The sequence below is a fragment of the Heterocephalus glaber genome, unplaced genomic scaffold (assembly GCF_053883595.1).
Source record: "Heterocephalus glaber isolate CG9 unplaced genomic scaffold, H.glaber_assembly_v1.0 deba00001461, whole genome shotgun sequence".
NCBI classification, from domain to species: domain Eukaryota; kingdom Metazoa; phylum Chordata; class Mammalia; order Rodentia; family Bathyergidae; genus Heterocephalus; species Heterocephalus glaber.
Genome location: NW_028258308.1, coordinates 47073364 through 47095748, shown reverse-complemented (window position 1 = coordinate 47095748; position 22385 = coordinate 47073364).

The window sequence follows — 22385 nt, the reverse complement described above, 5'->3', positions numbered from 1 at the left end:
GAGGAGGCTAAAGGGACCAGAGGCTTCTCCCAAATGTATCCTTTGTGGTTTGAGAGAGCTGCTTCTTTTCAGCCCATCAATTTCCGGGGAACTTCCCAGTGTAGTGATTCACTCTCAGCCCTGTGGGCTGATACATTGTTTTATCATGTCCAGGGCTGTGCTTGATTTGATCTACTGGTCTATCATTTCAAATTGATTTGGGCATCAGGAAGTGTGTCCCTCCTTCCTTCCAGTTACCTGTGTTTTAGTTGATTTTTCTCTGAGTTTGTCCAGTGTGGCTCCTCCTCCTTTCAGTCATGTTGACTCTTAGACTCTGCTTTAGGTTTCTGTGGCTCTCTGGGACATTGTCTCTGAGAGCTTCTGTAATGGCACTGGGTTTGGGAATCCCCCATCTGCTCCTCACTCTGTAGGTCCTGGGCTGCAGAATGACTGTGGTGTGGCCCTTCCGTGGCTGGTGCTCTGCTCAGTTTTCCCTAACAGATCTAATGTGTGGACCTGAGCTGCCATTGACAATGGCTTTGATCTAAAGTACACCAGGCTGGTCATCCCACCCTATCCTCTCACTTTAAGAGCTCTTCTGGACCTGTGTGTGAGCCCTTCTGCCCTTTCATCATCATCTGTGCAAGATGTTATGTAGGGATAACTTTTTCAATTGAAAGGAGAAGAGATGGAGCAGAAGAGAAGAAAGGGGAAAATGATTTGTAAAAAGAGAGAACTGAACAAAAATGTAATTAGAGCTTTTTCCAATGGGAAGGGGAACAAAAGTTGGAGGGAGCATGAAGGGTTGGGAGGGAAAGGGACAAAAGAGATGAAGATGGGTTATGGACATGCACCAAATCCCCATGAGAAATGCAATCATTATGTATTTCAAACATGTACTAATAAAATACATAAGTAATTAAAACAAGGAAAACAATGAAAATCATGATGTCTGTGAATAGGGCATTTTTACTCCTTTCTTTGTCCATGACCTCAGAGAGCTATCACTTTGCTGATAGGTGTAGTGAGAAGTCTCAGTCTACTCACTCCACAGGCCTCAAGCACACGTTACACTTAGGTTATGACACCCACACCATCACACACTCATCACCAGGATGCACTCATCCTGAGTGAGGGCACTTGTGCACCTCCTACTGGCATCTCCACCTCTCCTTCCCTCCACCTCTCTTCATTGCTCTTCTCCTTCCATGTGACTTCCACCACATTAGGCCCTTGGACATGTTGGATCATGCAGCAATTGCCTGTCTGTGCCCAGCTTCTTTCACTGAGCATAAGGTTTCCAAGGTTCACCCGGGCTGTTATACAAGTAGGATTTTTGGGGGGTTTATTCCAAATAATTTTGCAGTGTCTGTGAATCACATTTGTTTGTTCATTTGGACACAGAAATTATCACCTCTCTTGGATGCTCTGAATGATACTATAGTAGATGAGTGCAGATAGCAATCAAAAATACTCATTTTTTTCTTTTAACTATGTGCTTAGCAGAATTTCAGAATCCTAAAAGACTTCTTTGTTTACTTTATAAGGAATCTCTGAGATACGTTTCATATTTTCTAAACCCACTGATTATCTCAACAACAAAGTACAAGTGTTCATTTTCCTCCTAATTTTCACCAGCACTTACTATGAGGTCTATGAGGTGGGATCAAAACATGCTGAATGTTGGAATTTCAAAAGTGATTATAACAGTAAAATACATATTCTCATTAATCCCGTCAAAGTACTCTCCTCCATTTGTACACAGTTCCACTTGACCCCGCTATTCCTCTTCTTGGCATATTCCCCAAAGAGTTAAAAGCAACACAACATAATGATATATATATATATATATATATATATATATATATATATATACACACACACACACACACACACACACACAGCCAAGTTTAAAGTAGCACAATTTGTTATAGCTAAATCATAGAAACAGCCAAGATGCCCATCATCGGATGAATGGATAACGAAGATGTGTTTTTTTTTAATACAATGGACTACTACTCTGCCATGAGAAAGATAAAATTGACACATTTTTAGGTAATGGATGTACCTTGAGGCCATACTCTTAAGTGAAAAAAGTGGACATACATGTCTATATATTCCAATGTTTCTCTGGTGTGAGAAACCAAAAGCATAAATAAAGACCAAAATGTATTATACATATTGGGAAATAGGAAGAAAGGGTTCAACTGGGAAGGGGAAAAAGGGAAGGGGTAGGGGAAATGAAAGAAGGGGAAAGAAAAAAGGCAATAGAAGGAAAAATTGGAAACAAAGCTTTTGTAAATAAAGAAAGAAAGACTGGTTGAAGGGAGGGGCAGGAATTGGGGGAAAAAGAAGAATCAAGATATATCATGTGCAGGTAAAACTTCCCTATGATGATGAATGTGATCATTATGCACATCTACAGTGTACCAATAAAACTGTTCTAATGAAAGTAACAGAGTTGGTGAGTGCTAAGAAAATGAGCCATTTACACTTCAAGGAAAACTATTCCACCCAAAAATGGAGGAATTTCTTTCATGTGTATAAGTATGACTGCGCCTAGAGGACACTCTGCTATGTGAAATAAACAGGGCACAGGAAGACAAACATGCCATGATTCACTTATATGTGATTTTCACAAAGTTGACTTCATAAACCTACAAAGAAAAATTAATGTTACCAGATTAGTAGAGGGAATTAGATGGGGAGATGGAAAATATTGATGAAGTGTACAAATTTCAATTAAACAGAAAGAATAAGCTTAAGTGATTGTCTTAATTACTTTTCTCATTGCTGAGACAAAATACTCAACCCCCACAATTAAAAGGATAGGTTTATTTTAGCTCACAGTTTGTAGTGGTTTCCATCCATAGTTGGCTGACTCCAAGGCAGAATGGCATGGCAGAGGGGCACCACAGAGGAGAAACACTCCATGGCAGGCAGAAGACAGCAAGCAGTGAGGCAGAAGCCACTCCCTTTTATCACTTCCAGGCTTTTGGATAGTGCCACCCTCAACCAGGGTGAGCTTCCCATTATCCACACCCAGAACCATGCTTAACATATCAGTGGACCAATTTAATGATCACACACTCATAATCGTAGTATAACAATTTAACCACATACCCTAGATCCAGCCATCTCAGAAAAGCTGTACCTATGAGTGCGTGAGTCTGTTGGGGGACATCTAGATACAAGTTATAAGAGTGATCAGTTGCACAGAATGCTGAGATTAATAGCAATGTAATGCATATTAAATGTATGCTAAAAAAGTAGATTTTAAGTGCTTCAAACTGATAAAACTGATAAAAATATCAAATGATAGAGTTCTTAAATTGCCACATTTAAGTATTTTGTTTGGTAAAACATAAGTAATCACACTCCATCACATAATTAGATACAATTATTTGTCAATGAACAATTGAATTAATTAATAAATGAAATTATTAAAACAAAAAATTCTAGAAATAAAGTTTCCCATAAGAAAATATTTGAGTTTTATGGTTGAAATACTCTAACTTATGATGATACATTAGTTCATAATACACAAAAACAAATAGTAACATGAAATTTTACGAAGCCATCAAGAAAAATACCATCTAAGTAGAAAGACAAAAGGAACCGGGGTGACCTAATTTTATAATTTAACTCTGGAAAATAAAAGTCAATCTACTTGTTCATTCAAAATTCTGGAGGAAAATATACCTGGACAGAAAATCTGAATACAAATTTAAATTGAAATGATTAGGACAAAATAAATTTATGTTTCAACATTCAAAGATTCATAATTATTAACACACTATCTTTGTAAGAGTGACATTTAAAAACGAATTAGAGATTGATTTTTATGTTGAAAACAGCTAGGCAAATGAGCTAGATACAGACATATTTTAAAAAGAAATGTGCCCATGTTAGCTTGGTTGGAGCAAATATTTCTACAAATGCAGAAATCACACTAACTTTGTACCTTACATACAGTTGTGATTGTCACCTAAACCTAGGTAAAGCTGGAGAAGAATAGATATACCCTGCTCAGCAATGAAACACTGAAATTTGAGGTATCTCAGGTATCAGAGGAGGGTGAGGCACATCCAGACCTTCACCAGACATGATCTGGATGACAGGAGGTCCATGGTCCCAAACACCACTTCCTTCTGGCAGGAGGAATAAGTACAGAAATGCAGGGAGCCTGATGCACCTGCTGTTCCAGTGATGGATGGGGCATAAATGGGCACCAGAGACTTGATGCTGAGTTTTTCCCAGAAAAGGCTTCTATGTGAAACAGGTGCAGAATTTGGAACTCAATTTGGTTCTGAGACACAAAAATAATATGTATTTTAATTACTAGGATGCAGATTCAGATCTTCAGAGTCAGAAAAATAAAATGCTTACCATTATGAGTGAATCCATTAATACAGGTTACTTAATGAGAAAAATCTAGCTCACATGGAAGCAGCATCTTCTGCCTTCCAGGTAAATCCCAATAGCAGTCATTGTTCCATCTGTCTCTGTGTTACACTCTGATCCTTGTTCTTCATTACAGCCAAGGTTTGAGAGGATCAACATGATGCATCTTTTCATCCAGAACCCAAAACTTCCAAACTACAGTATTTTGTAGGCCAGTTTTTTTGTGTCCTGGTTTTCATTTAATGTATCAAAAGCATTTTAGAAGATGAAGCAGAAGGGGTTGGCAAGGTTCACAGTGTTGATCACCCCATTGTGTTCTCAGGCCTGAGTTGTCCCCCTGTCTAATCTCCTTGTCACTTATCCCAGTCTGAGTGAAAGAGTGAGTGCAAAGAACACAGTGCAGAGAGCAGGGTCTTCTCACAGGTCCACTCATTGCACTTCCCCAAGTTGCTCAGAACTAGCTCCCATGCTGCCTGACTTTGTTGTCAGCTCAAAGTGATCCCAAATATATTCAAAACAGGTATGGGCCAGACATCTAGTGTTTCAGAAATGGATATAGAATATACGATATATACAAAATAACCAGCAAGGAAAATAATATGTAAATTTTTATTTCATCATAACAAGTACAGACATGAAAATATATAAAAACAAAGAAAATACATAATTCCCATGTTTAGATCATAATGTAAGAACATACAGCAAGTAAGTTAAATCACTTTCAGCTGTATGTTAATATTCATGTTTCAGTCAAAAAAATCCTTGACTGAGAACTCAGAAAATCTGTTGGACATTCTTTGCAGAGCAGCATTTATCTCTCTGTTGCATAGACAGTAGATGATGGGGTTCATGAATGGGGGCATCATGCTATAGAAAATAACAGTGAGCAGATTATGAAGGGATGGTTCATTTGCAATGAGACCTAAGTAAGCTATTGCTACTGAAATGATCAAGAATAGGATAATGGGCAGTTCTGGGATACAGATGAATATGGCTTTGTTTTGGGCTTCCACAGAATGCATCTTAAGAACATTTGAAAATGTTAGTGTATGACATACACATAAAAGAAAAGCAGTAACATAAAACAAATGTTTAGAGCAATGATTACAAATTCTGAAAACTGGACATCTGAAGATGAAATCCTCTGAATTTGAGGTACATCACAGAAATATTGCTGGATCACATTGGCCTTGGTGAAGGGAAGCCTGAACAGAGCCCCTGTGTGGATAATAGAGTACAGCAGACCAGAGGCCCAGGAGCCAGATGTGGCCTGGGAGCACAGACTTGGGGTGATGATGAGTCTATAGTGCAGAGGGTGGCAAATGGCCACATAGTGGTCATAGGACATGACCACCAGGAGGGCAAATTCTACCCCTGCAAAAAGGACATAGAGGAAAATCTGTATGGCACACTCTGCCAGGGATATGGTTTTTCTGCCTGTCAGGGAATTCACTACAGCTCTGGGAACAACTGTGATGCTCCCAAGGTCTAGAAGGGCCACACTGCTTATAAAATAGTACATGGGAGAGTGCAGGTGTGTGTCTGTCATGATGACAGTGACAGTCACAGATTCCCTGTTAGTGCTCCCAGATAAATCACTAAGAACAGCACACCTTGCAGAACCTGGAGTTCCTGGGAGCCTGTGACATACATGAGGAGAAATTCTGTGAAGATGGTGATATTGTCCATGTCTGCCCACCTGCCATCATCTCTGCGGAGTCAGGGGTTAAGGTGAGCTGATGATGCTACAGGCAAATTGTTGAGGACCCATTAAAACTACAGCATGCCTTCTAATCAGGAAATCAGGATACAGTAAATGGATAAAATAAAGTACCCTGAAATCCAAGGGATGTTTGTATTTCTCTTTCCTTTGCCAAAGTGCTGATAGATATCCTGTTAGATTGCTTCTACATGCATTGTCTGAGAATGACACCAACCTGGTCACGTGACACCAGTCTCCCCCTTCATGTACTTCCAAGAGGTGTGTTTGTGTGTGAGGATTTTCGTTCCCTCTTTGCATCATTTATGACATTTGATTCAGGTCATAGAAATTCTCTTTTCCTGTTAGCAGTGTGTAGAGTGTTCTCTTCTTGTGCTTTCTTGTCTGCATTTTTTAACTTAGAACAAGCAAATAAACTTATTATAGTATGCCTCTGAAATGCAACCTTCTGCTATGCATGGATTCTAATATGCATTTACATGTCAATTGTTTCTCCTGACCTTCCCTCTACCTGCTTTCAAAATTTGACTAAAATCTCCTCCTTCTATAATCAGTATTATAAATTTAATTTACTTATTCATGATTGTATTGAAGCATTCCAAATCATAAGCAACTATTTAGAGATTATCTTTTCGGTACTAAAATTAGCTATGTAGAGATTTAATCTCAGTATTATTTATTTTCATTGCTGAGAAACAAAATTGAAATATGATATATAAATGATTAGCATCCATATATTTTAATACTATATATGTAATTTGAAATTACAGAAATATTTATAATTTTCTTTGCTTTCCATGCATGATAATAATTATTTGCTTAGTCATACATTTATGTGGATTTCCAGTTATTACAGAATATTTTATATGAATTGATTTATCTGAATAACATATGCTTACTTTTATTTGTTTCATTTCTCTAAATGAGGAGCAAATCTTTTGAGCACAGAAATTTACTCTCAAATTTAGCACTAACTGATCAAGTTGTTACTATTAACATCCAGTAGATTACTCCTGCAAACCACACTTCTACTTATTTTTACTTTCCTTTATCAAAATAACAGATATGAGCCACAAAAGTCTTTCTCCCATTGTCCATCTTTTCTTCTTACGTATAATAAATGCTACATTCATTTCTATTCTTCACAGTCATTTTTTTGTTTTAGTTTTGTACCAGGGATTGAACTTGAGTCCTTGTGCTTGTGAGGCATGCAATGGAATCATTGAGCTAAATCTCTAGTCTCTCTTCACAATCATTGTGATCCAGCGGAGCAGAGGAAATCCAAGAATTGTTCCATCTAAATCTTCTTCATTTTCTCAGTAGTATTTTGATATTATTGAGCTCACAATTTAAAATGTGGACAACAGAATTATTGTAAATACAAATTCTCCAGAAATTACTAAATGAGTGGTAGAAACTCATAGACTGAAAGTTAAAGGGTGGAAAACAATACTCCATGTGACAGGAACCCCCCAAAAAGCAGGAGTAGCTATCCTCTTTGCATATCAAGTGGATTTCAAACCAACACTCATTAAGAGAGACAAAGAAGGACACTACATCCTTGTAAAGGGAAGAATCCAAGAGGAAGAGATGACAATCATAAATATCTATACACCAAACACTAGTGCACCCAACTATATAAAACGAATACTAACAGACTTGAAAAGTCATATATGCACTAATACAATTGTAGTGGGGAACCTCAACACCCCACTGTCACAAATAGATAGATCAACTAGACTAAAAATAAGTAATGAAATATTAGAACTCAATCGAACTCCTGAAAAAATGAACTTAACAGATGTTTCCAGAGTGTCCCACCCCACATAATCAGAATTCACATTCTTCTCAGCTGCACAGGGGTTTTTATCCAAAATAGACCACATGCTCGTCCATAGAACATGTTTAAGAAAATACAAAGGAATTGAAGTTATCCCCTGTATGATATCAGACCACAGTGTGATGAAATTGGAGATCCATAGCAAAAGAAACTGGAAAAACCTCATAAACATGTGGAAACTGAACAACACACTTCTGATATAACCAATGGGTCACAGAGGAAGTTAAAGAAGAAATCAGACATTTCCTTCAATTAAATGACAATGACAATACTACATATCAGAGTCTATGGGACACAGTGGAAGCAGTCTTATGAGAGAAATTCATAGCAGTGAATACACATATTAGGAAAACAGAGCAAGCCCAATTAAACAACCTGATGTTGAACCTCAAGCTTCTAGAAAAAGAAGAGCAGGACAAACCCAAAACTCATACAAGGGAGGATATTAATATATCTAAATAATTAACATTATTATATACTTTAAAAATACAGCTATTGTTAAAAACTGCCCATAATTACAATAGTATACATTTCAACATTGTTTGCTAATTTAAAGACTATTTGTGGTTTGATTTGGATGAAATACCCTATAAATTTCATCTGCTTATATATTTCTTTGTTAGCCTACTAACTCTAGGGCAAGAAAATAGTGAATTTGCATGGACTAATGCTGGCTTCCAAGTTAATAACCATTTCTGTCTTTGACCTGGAGCAAACATAAAAAAAGATCTTTGGAGAGCATTTGAGAACTAATTGCCTAAAATTAACTCTACAATTTGAAACACTTTGTCTATTCTATAAGCACGCAAAGATAATAAGAAACCATCACTGGCTTAAGACTTTAAATTATTTAATAGGTTCTTGTATATGATATATGCAGTTCTAATGTTAGTAGAAATTCATGTATTAATATGTAAAAACTTACCTGAGCCATGAAGTAATGAGTCAGACTTCACTACAGGAATATCACTTTTCCACATTAGGGAACTTGATGAGATTTTTGCTCCTGTTTCTCTCTTCAGTGAGTAAATGCAAACTGACTTCTCAGTGAGACTCTCAGTGTGGACTGTACTTGCAGCCCTGCTTCTGAAATACCTGTGAGCCTGGTGAGTCTTCACCAAGCACATGTGGGGGTCACACTTCTGATGAGCTCTGCAGACCTGGTGATCCCAGCTCCAAGGAGCCCATTTCTTCCAGCATCTAATAGGAGTGCATTCTTGGCCACTACATTGAGACTAATTAAATTTCCAACAGAGAGTTCTTAAGGACTAAATTTTGTGTGATACAGAATTATTAAATATGGAACCATTAAAATAGTTCATACATTGCTGGACAGTCAATGTATTTTCAAGTTCATATCTGATTATAAAATTGATTATTTGGATTTACTACAGAATATCCATTGATAAGTGTGCTACATTTGGGAGAGAGGCATCTCTGTGTGAGTTGGTATTTTTCAGATGACCAATACTTGATGTTACAAAATCATGCATGAATCATAAGGAAGTCTAAAAAAATTTAAATTGCACCTTGAAAATTCATTAATTTGACTTAGATTCCACATTTCATTTATTCTTCAATAAATCCATGTCAGGAGCAATGCTACATAATTTTAGGGAAAAATCATTTGATTAGGCCTAGTTCTCCTGCCTACAGGCCAGCTATGGCATTCAGAGACATAATTCCATTTTGCCTCCCAGTCACAACTGAGACCTCAATGATCTGGGTGATGCAGTGATGCTCCAGGACGGGATTACAGCAGCTGAAGACATCCTGGGAGGAACAAAATCTTCAACTACTCAGTTCCTCATTGTTCTTGGATTGTTACACTTTGTTTATGATGATGTACTGAACTCTCTGCAAGTCATTTGTTACATTTGTTTCTCTGATGTACTGAATAAAAGGTGCAGTAAACTGGGGGCTTTTGCCTTTGGTGCCCAGAGCAGCACTGATCAGACCCAAAGCTCAGCTTCTTCTCCAAGTCTCAGTTTTTTCCACCTTTATTGTATAATAAGTTAATTCACCTTGTGCTGCCATAGCTTGCAGGAGACTAGAACTTACTGCAGAGGTTCTAGTAAAGTCCCCTTTCCCTGTTCCCTAGAAATCACAAGCATTTTTGTGTTACTATGTAATAAATGACAAATATCAGTATTATATGAAAGTGTGATTGAAATACTCCTCCCTTTCTAATCATACATCAATGCAAGACAATATTTTTCTTTTTAGTCAACCAAACACAATACTGCAACAGGATAAATAAAGAGATATGGGATTTCACTTGCCTTTCCTGAGCCAGACAACCAATATAATTTCAAATATATAAATGTTTTTCCCTTCTCACTAATTTTAGTTTTGACATACAATGCATTTTCCATAAAAATCTGGCTGCTGGATTATGTTATAAAATTTCTTATATTTGTTAAATGTCATTGGATACATTTAAGTTTTGTTCATTTAAATGTGTGCAAATGTTGCCTGAAAAAACCCTGCTCTAATAATAACTTTCTGTTATTGTTCCTACTCTCTCCTATGCCTTTGGTCTTTTTCTTAATTTTATTGGTAATATTTGATATACATAATAATCACATTCATCATAGGGAATTTTTACTTGTAAATGATATATATATTGATTCCTTTTTTTCCATTCCACTCCCCTTCTAAAACTTCTCTTCCCTGCCTTATTTACAAAGCTTTGTTTCCATTTTATCTTTCTGTTTTCATTTTTTTTCTTTTCCCTTCCTTCCTTTCCCGTTCCCCTCCCTCTTTTCCCCTTCCCCTTCCTAGTTCCTCTTACCTTTTGAACAGTTTCTCTCCATTTTATAATATCTATTATACAGTTTGGTCCTTATTTATACTTTCAGTTGCTCACACCACAGACAGTGCAATACATGTGTGTCCAATTTATTTCACTTGAGAGTATGATCTCAAGGCCCATCCATTTACCTAGAAATGTCTCAAGTTTATCTTTATGGCTGAGTAATACTCCACTGTATAAAAGAACCACATCTTTTTTATCCATTGATCTATTGATGGGTATTTGCATTGTTTCCACGATTCAGCTATTAATACTGTGCACATAGGTGCACATCTGTTGTATGATGCTTTTAACTCCTTTGGAAAGATACTCAGACCTCTAATCTTAGTTTTTTTATGGATCTCCACACTTATTTGCATAGTGGTTGCACCAGTCTGCACTCTGACCAACAATGAAGAAAGATTTCTTTTTCCCCACATCCACTCCAGCATTTGTTATTGGTTGATATCTTTTTTTTTTTTGGTTGACTTCTTGATAGCAGCCATTCTTTCTGGAATGAGATGGAATCTCAGCCTTGTTTTAATTTGGATCTCTCATTGATGGTGAGGATCAATAGAACAGATTAGAAGATTCATAAATAATCCCAAACACATTCACCCCCTTTATCATTCACAAAGTGGCCAAACACTTTCACTGGAATAAAGGCACCTCTTTAATAAATGGAAAAGTTGACTTTCCCCATGCTGAAGACCAAAACTAGATCCATGTCTCTCACCATGAATTAAAATAAAAATGGATCAAACATCTAAATATTCAAACAGAAACATGAAATCTGCTGGAATAGAGAATAGGTAGAAATCTTGAATGCATGGGTATAGACAAAGACTTAACAAAAATCTTATCACATGGAAAATGCAAAAACTCAACAACTGGAATCTCCTCTTATTAATATGCTTTACACAGCAAAATAAATCATCAACAGAGTGAAGAGACAATCCACAATGTGGGAAAAATTTTTAGCCAGTTGTCCCTGAAATAAAGGATAAATATCTAGAACATATAAAGAACTCAAAACATTAGACACCCCCCTCAATTTAAAGACTCTATTCAAAAATGGGCATCTGAGATGAATATATAATTCTGAGATAAAGAAGTACAAACAGCAAATAAACACATGAAAAAAAGGGTTTGATCTTTTTTAGACCCACATTCAAATGAAATCACGTGGATTTTCTTCCTGTGCCTGGGCTATGCACTTTGCATGATATCCTCCAGTTTATCCACAGTGTCACAAGACAGGATTTCCTTCTTCTCTGGGCTGAATAACATTCTGTGCTGTGTTCACACTACACTGTCTTTCTTCATCAATGGTGGACACAGAACTTGATGCGCATCATGTCTTGGCTGTTGTTAGCAACATGGCAAAGAATGCAGCAGTGCACTGCATTCAGTGTGCTGATTCCAGCTCACTATACTAACACCCAGAAGTGGGGTTACTGGGTCACTGGATAAGTCTGAGTTTGGTTTCCTGGGGAGTTTTCATATTGTCTTCTGCTATGTCTGTTAATTTATGTTGTCATCAGTAGTACACAGGAGCTTTCCTTTCTCTACAGTCTTGATGATACACATCCTTTTTCTCTTTGATAGTATAGGTTTCCCAATTCCATTTCCTGATGAGACTGTTCTTCATTATGTATTCTTGGTTCTTTCATGAGCATCAGTTGATCTAAGTACATTCTTTCTTCTTGGGACTTTTCCTCTGTTGGTGCATGTGTCTCTGTGTCAGCACCATGCTGTGATTACTCTCTCTGTAATACAAAATTTATCACTTCTAACAGATAAAATTTTCAGGTTTTCTTTACATAATTGTAAGACCATGTAATCAGAAAGCAAAGAGAGTTTTACTTTTTATCAGTCGATGCTTACTAGAGAAGTATATTTAATGCAAGATATAAAAATACATAAGAATTTACAGGATTGGCTCACAATTTCCTCCCACAGTCAAGTGTGGAAGAGTGTAAAAGGGCTGCTGTCTGCATAATGGAGATCCAAAGGATCCAGTCAAAGGCCTGGAGGTCACTGTAGTGTCCAGTGCAAGTCCCTATCAGGAGGGTGAAATGTGTGTGCTGGAAGGCAGAGATGATATCTAAGGTGAAGTTGAAGATTGAATTCCCTTTTATTTCATTCAGACATCAAGCCTTATTGCCTGGTACCTCTACACCCAGGGTGGGTCTTCTGTATCCAGTAAATAATTTTAGCTACATGCAGAAATAGGCTGATCCAATTAGTTAGGACTTTCTTACTCAAGTTGACACAATCAGTTAACTATCACACACTTTTATTAAGTTTATCAGTACATGTTAGGTATGCAATATGAGGACATTCATCATTGTGAATTTGTACCTTTACAAGATATATCTTGGTTCTTACTTTTCCCCATTCTTCTGCCCTCTCTCTCACACACTATTTTTCTTAATTTTATTTGTATGCCTTTATTCCTTTTGCCTAATTGTTCTGGTAGAATTTCCAGAATTATGTTGACTAGAAATGGAGTTTTATCATGAATCAGTTCTGGAACTCCCCTTTCCAGAGTGTCTTTATGAGGTCTTCCCAAAATATGGTGACTGCTGTTCCCAAGTGTCATCCAGTAAAAATGCAAGCTTATAAGAACATGACAGTGTGCAATATTCATGTCCTGTAGTCTACTTCCTCATATTATCCTAATTCCCAGTGAAACCTCCTAAACCTGGTCTTTACTGTCCACATTCTCACCAGCATTCTGATCCTCTGAACTTTGACAAGAATCACTATCGAGCTCTGTTTACAGCCTTCTAGGGTTTCCCTAGCCTGCATCTTCAAATCTTTCTAAACTCCATCAATCCAATTCTAAACTTTATGGTCAGGCATAGTCACAGAAAGGACTCCACTCACAGTCACTGTTTCTTGTAAAGTCCTGTCTCTGGGACAAAAGCTATGACACCCATAATTTAAAAGAACAGAGGTTTAATTTGGCTGTTGGTTTTAGAGGATTCATTCCTTGATCAGCTGGTTTTAGGGAAGGAACATCATAGCAAATGACTGCGACAAAGCCAGAATATATAGCACGGAAATAGCTTCAGGGAGGAAGGAACCAAGGACCATATATGAACTGTAAGGGCACGTGGCTAAGACCCAGCCAGATACACAAAAGTGAGATTAACTAATCACACAGGTGGCTCTCATCCAAGTCAAATTCACACTTAAGCTTAATGACACTCAGTTTCTCACGTTGGAAAGATTGTCCAAGTATGTGAGCATTGGTACCACTTTCTATCCCCATTAAAATTTACATATTTTGTCCTAGTTTGGAATTTACAATTGACAATGTCAAATTAGTTGGATAATTCTTCATATTCTTATTTTCATTTTTATTATAGACATAGTGAGACCACCTGACATGTAACAGATGGCTGTATATGAAGATGCAGCACACTAGGGTGACACAGCAGACAAAGTAGACAATTAGAATGTCTAGAGTGAAGGTCATAATTAGATAACTCAGCGAACTCAGCAAGAGCATCATGAATCAACCAAGCAAATGGAAATACACCCTAAATGAGCCAGAAAAAAGGAGTTGTATTGTTGACAAAAGTAGCTAAGGTATTGATTTCTTTCAGCAGGGATTCAACCACACTAGATGTATTCATCCAACTACAGTAGAAGGTGTTCACTACCACTTTATTCTGCCCTGTTCGTCCAACAGCCCCCCCAAAATCCTGTTCTCTAAAACAAATTTAGCAAGAGAATTGAAGTTTTCTGGTCAACTTTAGGGTCTGCAATAAGTTGTTAGGCTGTAAGAGCCAATATTTGAGATAGATTTCTTATTATAAGTTCATTTATATTTATGCAAAGCCAGCTTAGGAGCGTTTTGCATTAAGTTGCCCATTTTGATGGGTTTATATCTGAGGACAAATTCTTCTTCATGCTCTAGTGCAATTTAAGTGTTATAGACTAATGTTTAATTTCAATTAGTTATAGAGTGAAAATAGGACTAATCAAATCTCTTTCCACTCATTGCAATATGAACTTTCCCACATGTATGGTGGATCGTTAAATCCTTCATATTTCAAATGTATCCTGGGGATGCTTACACTATTGGTTTCCACCAGTAGAAGAGGTAACACAGATTGACCCTCTTTTCATTTTCTCAGTCATGCATTGAATTTATTTGGCCACAATTTTAAAATGTGAACAACAGTGTGAGTGAGACAGTTTATTTGCCACAAATTATTAAATGGGTGAAATACCACACTTTATCTAAATAAGCAGCATTATCATTTTGATACTGTATAAATTCCAGTTATCATCAAATTGAGCATAATAGTGACCACACTAGATCTCTCAACCTTTATTATTTTGCTAATTAAAAGGCTATGTTTAAAAACTGGTTTGATTTCCATGAAATGCTGTCATAAATTTCATCTGCTTATAGATTTGTTGATTTGTTCATTACCCTTTTAATTCCATGTCAAGTCATTATTAAAATGGCCTGTTTCCCTGTTCCATGGCAATTTCCAACCACTATAATTCCCATCTTCTGACTTGGACCTTAAATGAAACATGGCTCCTCCTGGACCATTTGAAAAACTAATTGCTCAAGATAAAGTATAGAGATACTCTTAAGTGAAAAAAAAAAACAGGACACACGTGTAAATACCAAATAGTTTCTCTAGTGTGAGAAACTAAGAGTGTAAATAATGACTAAAGGGTATAACAGATAATGTGCAATAGGGAGAAAAAGGGCAAAGGGGAGGGGGAAGTGGGAGGGGTAGGGGAAAGGAAAGAAGGGAATAGAATTAATATGAGAAAATTAAAAACAGAAAACAAAGTCTTTGTAAATGTGGAGGGATGGAGGGGTTGAAGGGAGGGCAGGGAAAGGGAGAAAAATAAGAACCAAGAAAATATCTAAAGGTGCATATCTCCAATGATGAATGTCATTATATTGTACACCTAAAATGTATCAATGAAAGGATATACAAAAAAAGATAAACTGTAGAATCTGGAACAAGCTATTTTATAGTACACATATATCATATGTAGCTGAAATAATTATATTAGCTTAAAATTTTGAAGTATTTCATAGATACTTCTACGTGTCTTACACATTACTAATGTTAACAGAAATACAGAAATTAACCCATAGAAAATTACCTGAGCAATAGAGTAATGAGTCCAACCTCACAATCCTGCGTGTTGTTTGTGTTCAGTGTTAAGACACTAAATGAGATCCTTGCTAAATTCAACACATCACTGAAAAAATGAAAAGGAGGAGCAATCTGTGTTTCCTCTTCTGCACAGGGCCAGGATGTGCTGTGCAAAATTAAATTGTAAGGTGAATTGATCTCAAGGAAGCTTGAGAATTTGCACTGAGAGGAAGTACATGTAATAAGAAGAGATGGAGAATGAGACTAAGAGGTCTGAGGACCCCTATCTGTCAATTTGACAAAGGAAATAAAATCATCATAGTGTGGTCTGCATCTGTGATCCACACCATGTCATGAGTAGCAGTTTCATCCATTAATTTGGTTTTGATAGTGACATTCTGTGCTCAAATGATTGTCTTTTTATAACAAATAAGTCTAAAAGAAGAAACCACATGTAAGTCAAAGAATTACCAGACAAAACAATTACTATTAGATGTTTTTGTAAAATACTCAAAGCCATGTTAATGTACCACTGTAAGCAAATAATAATTTTTATACACATAAAAAGCAGGAAAATGGCAAATTTTTTAATGACATAGTAATTATCTACAAAGTATTACAAATGCCAATGAAAATATTTTCAATATTATAATACCTCAATTCTGTTTTTTTTTTACCAATGAAAATTAGAGAAAACAAGAGTAGAACTCTCGATGTGATTAATTGAAATACTGAAAAGAAAATTAGTAAGCAGTTTTTTAATATCAGAATTCTTCAAAACAAGCAAAGGAAAATTAATTAACTTTAAAATAATTTTAGAATAATGAAATTTTAGAAAAACCCCGAAATCAACACAAGGGACATCTGCAGAGAAAGTTGTCACTCCATTAAATATTAGAATCCATGTCCAGCTGATGTTTGCATCTTGGAGGAGTATTTCAAAGTTTTTAAATAAAATATGCAGGCAAGGAGGTATCAGAATAAAATAGGAAATGCACTGCCAATAGGAAAATAGAACTTCTACATCCTAAATGATATCACACTTGCATAGTTAACAGTGCAAAGAGGGAAGGAAAGGGCTCACACACTGGTCTTGAAGAGCATCTGAAGCAAGAGAAAGGTGCACCATGACCATCCTGGTGTCCTTTGTATCAAAGTCATTGTCAAAGGAGGTTTAGTTTCATTCATTAGATCTGTTAGGGGAGAACTGAGGAGAACATCAGAAACAGAAGGGCCACATTACAGTCATTCTCCAGCCTAGGACCGACAGAATGCAGAACAGATGAGGGATTTCCTAACCCAAGGGCTGACAGAGAAGCTCTCATAGAGTAGGTGTGAGATCACCACACAAAACTTCAGCAAATGGGAAAAATATTTCAGGTCTCCAAGTAAAATTAGAAAAGTCATTTTAAACAAATGCAAAAAATGAGAGATCAAATTTGATTTCATTTTAAATACTGAATTGGTTAATTCTCTCCTGATATGAGTATAGAAACTAAAAGCATGTCACCAGTTTGGGGAAAAAATCAAAACAGAAATATGTAAATTCACTAGATTTCAATATGCTTTATTTTATCCATTTATTGTCTCCTGAGTTCCTGATGAGAAGCCACACTACAGGCCTAATTGGTGCTCAGCATTTGTTTGGTTCATCCACTGATCATTTTAATCCCTGACTCTGCAGAGACCAAGGCAGGTGGGCAGACATGGACAACCTCATCATCTTCACAGAATTTCTCCTCGTGGATGTTATGTGCTCTTGGGAGCTCCAGGTTCTGCAAGGTGTGCTGTTCTTAGTGATTTGTCTGGGAGCATTAATGGAATCGTATGACAGTCACTGTCATCATGACAGATGCATGTCTGCACTCTCCCATACACATTTTCATAAGCAAAATGGCCCTCCTAGACCACAGCAGCATCTCAGTTATTGTTCCCAGAGCCATAGTGAATTTCATGACAGGCTGTAAGACCATATCCCTAGAAGAGTGTGCTGCACAGATGTTCTTATTTATACTTTTTGGAGCTGTGGCATTTGGATTCCTAGAGGTCATCATGTCCAATGACCCCTACATGGCCATTTACCACCCTCTGCACTACTGGCTCACCATCACCCTGAGTCTGTGCTCCCAGGCTGCAGGTGGGTCCTAGGCCTCTGGTCTGGTCTACTTTGCTAGCCACACAGGTGCTCTGTTTAGGCTTCCCTTCACCAAGACCAATGTGATCCAGCAGTATTTCTGTGATACTTCTGAAATGCTGAGAATATCATCATCAGATGTCCAGTATTATGAATTTACATTGGTTATTGTGTATATTTGCTTTGTCATAGTATGTGTAGCCTTTATATTTATGTCATACATTGATATCTTTTCCACTGTGCATAAGATGCATTCCCTGGAAGCCTATAACAAAACCATGCCAACCTGAATCCTGCAGCTGGCCATTCTCCTGCTGTTCCTCATCTCTGGAGCTGTGGCTGTCTTAGATCTCACTGCAAAGAAACCATCCATTAAGAATCTGCTGACTAGAGGAGAACTTGAAACTGACATATGTGCAGAGACAGGAAGCTGTACAATCTCATCATGAGGAGAGGAAAAGAGGAGAGAAGGAGCAAATCACAAATGAAGAAGATCCTGAGAAACAACACAGGCTGGAGGAAGCTGCTTTGAGGTGTGAGCAAAAGAAGCTGGAGAAGAAACAAATGAAAATGAAACAAATGAAAGTGAAAGCCAGGTAAAGAAATCCCAGAGATCTGAGTCCTAATGCCACCAGTAAGCTCTGAGTTTATGGAAAACACAAAACCTGAGTTCATCTCATCATAAATTTCAAACACTCTTGGCAATTGCAAAATCATATTTCATCATCTATTCTGCTGTTGGTTTGAAGTTTTACAGACATTGTAGATACATTGAAAGGGCTCTCTTTCTGTATTTTTCTTCTAGATAACAAGTTATTTTGATTATTATAAAAGTGATATATAAAATGTGTAGTTTTAAAATATTTTAATTTGTAACATGAATCAACAGTGCTTTTAGTACTTCAATGTTTGAAAAATATGAAATTTATGGGTAGATAATTAGGTACTTATTTTTTGTTTAAACTAGGCAGTTGGAACAGCTATGAAATTTGATTCTTAAACCAAGATTCCACAAATAATTATTGGAAATGCACAATAAACATTGCTTGGTGTTTCAAAAAAAAAGAATCTGCTGACTGCCATGTTCTACACCATGGTGCGCCCATTCATGAACCCCATCATCTACTTTCTAAGCAACAGGGAGATCAATGCTGCTCTGTGAAGAATGTTCAACAAATATTCTCCGTTCACATTCAAGGGTTTACTTGACTAAAACATGAATACAAAATTGTCAGCTGACAGTGATTTAATTTGTTTACTTCATTTTCATACATTAGAATCTATACCTGTGAATTATCTACTTTAGTTTTCTTTATATATTTTCTTGTCTGTTCTTGTTATGGTGAAGTACTTACTTTCCTTTCTGGGTATTTTTTATATGTTGTATATTTTATGACAATTTCCTGAAACACTAGATGTCTGGCCCACATATGTTTTGAAAATCTTTGTGATCACTTTGAATGAAGAACAAAGCCAGGCACCATAAGGAGAAGGGCAAGCATTACTCTTTTTTTTCCCACCGGGGATTGAACTCGGGTCCTTGTTCTTGTGCAGCAGGTGGTGAAACCACTAAGCTAAATACCCAGCCCTCCAAGAGTTACTCTTAACAGTTATATGTTCCACTTTAACAGTCACCTGTGCTGCTGAGAGAACCTCAGGTGCTGGATCTGACCAACTTGGAGAAGCACACTGAGTGGTCCTGTGAGAAGACCCTGCTATCTTCACTGTGCTCTTTGCACTTGGTCTTCCACTCTGGCCAGGATAAGTAACAAGGAGATTAGACAGGGGGACAACACAGGTCTGAGGACACAATGGGTTGATCAACAGTGAGACCATTGCCAAGCCTTTTTGCTTCATCTAAAATGCTTTTGATACATTCAATGAAAATTCAGATACAAAACAATTGACCCTCAAAATAATGTAGTTAGGAAGCTTTTGGGTTCTCCATTTGCTCTGGATGAAAAGATGCATCATGTTGATCCACTCTAACCTTGGCTGTAATGAAGAACAGGAATCAGAGTGTAACATGGAGACAGATGGGACAATGGCTGCTATTGGGATTTACCTGAAAAACAGCAGATGATGCTTCATGTGACCTAAGTTTTTCTCATCATTTAGTGTGTACAAATGGATTTACTCATAATAGAAAGTATTTTATTTTTCTGACTATGAAGATCTGTATCTGCATCTGGTGATTCAAATACAGAACAGAATCCTAAATGCTAAAGCCACTTCATCCAGAAGCCCTGTCTAGGTAAAGCTCAGCACTAAGGTGCTAGTGCCCATTTAGCCCCATTCCAGCCCTGGAATAACAGGAGCATCAGGCTCCCATCATTTCCATACTTATTGCTCCTGGAAGAAGCAAGTAGTGTTTGGCCCCATGGACCTCCTGTCATCCAGACCTCATGTCCTGGTGAAGGTCTGGACATGGCTCACCCTCCTCTGAGACCTGAGATACCTCAACTTTCAATATTTCATTACTGTGGAGGCTACAACTGTTCTTCTCCATCATTATTTAGGTATAGGTTACAGTTAAAATTATATTTATGTAAGTTGCAAATCTTAATGTGATTTCTGTTTTTGTAGAAATGTAAGCCCCATCTAAGCTAATAAACATACTCACGTTTCTTTTCAAAATATGTCTGTGTCTATGTTATTTCCATAGCTATTTATAAGGAAAAAAACACTCTCTACTTCAATTTAAGTTGCACTGTTTTAAAGGCACGGTGTTAACACTTCTGAATCTATGAATGTTGGAACATAAATTTCTTTTTCCCTAATAATTTCTACATAAAATTCTACTCAGATTTTCTGTCCAGGTTTATTATCCTCCAGATTATTGAATGAAGTAGATTGACGTTTAATTTCCAGATTTAAATTATAGATTATGTCACACTTGTTCTGCTTTTTCCCTTTCAACCTAGAACATATTATTTTTATTAGTGCCTTCATAAAATTCCATATTAGCATTTCTCTTTGTGCATTTTGAAATAATGTATTGTCATGAGTTAGACTGTTTTAATCATAAAACTTAAGTATGTTTTCTGGGAAATTTTTTATTTCTAATTTTTTTGTTTTTAATAATTTAATGTATTAAATCATTCATTGACAAATAACGTTCATGTCTTATTCTGGGATGCAGTGTGATTATGTTTCACAAAATAGAATATTGAATGAGGCAAATTAAAAATCTATCATTCACTATTCTTACCAGTTCTGGGTGTGAAACAATTAAAATCTACTTTTTTCAGCACATGAGCAATATGCAATGCATTACTATTATAGTCCCCATTCTTTGCAACTGATCAGTCTTATGGCTTCTATCTAGATGTCCTCCCAAATCCTCATGCACTCAGAGGTAGGGCTTTTCCAGGGTGGCTAGATCTAGGGTATGTGATGCTTGACAACATTGTGTGATGGTAAAATTAAGGGCAGGTCATCACTTAATTTGTCCACTGATTGGTAAAGAATGGTTCTGGGTGTGGATAATGGAAAGGCCCCCTCTGAGTGTGGGTAGCACCATCCAGGTGTAGTTTGGTCTATTATGATGGGAAAGGCCAAGTAGAAGCCATTAGTGTTGTCTCTACCTGGGAAAATAGAAAAAAAGTTGCAACCCCTGGAACAACTGTGGATTAATGTCACCAGAAAGACTTGAAAGCTCCATGGCTGGTAATTGTCATCACATCCTCACTTCACTCTCCTATTTGACCTGTGTAGAAGACAGGTGATCTCAGAAGATGATGGTGGGTTTATAAGATTAATTAAAGGCTGATTTAAACTGCAGCTGCTCTACCAGATGTGGTTTCCTTAGTTGAGCAGATTAACACATCTGAGGGTACTTGGTATGCAGCTATTAATTTGGTAAAGCCTTTTTCTCCAGACCTGTCCACAGAGCCCACCAGAAGCAACTTTCTTTCATCTGGCAAAGCCAGCAATACACCTTCACTACTGTGCCTCAGAGGTATATCCACTCTCTGGACCTGTGTCACACTTAGTTCACAGGGAGCTTGACCATCTTTCTCTTTCACAAAGGAGCGCACTGGTCTATTACATCGGTGACATTATGCAGATTGGACTGAGTGAGCAAGGGTAAAGGCCACTCTGAAGTGAAACTTGAAAATATTGATAATTTATTTTATATAAAAACAAACTATATACAAAGATAGGGGAGAAACTAGCAGATCATATAAAAACCTTGAATAAATTCTTTCACACATATTAAAATATTCTCATGCATGAACAAAATCATGTAAGTTATGAAAAAAGGGCAATAGACTTCATAGGCTCTTCACAAAAGAGAAACTTGAAATGATGGGTAGATCAAAGAAAAGCTCATCAATCCGAATAGAAATCACAAGAATACATATTAA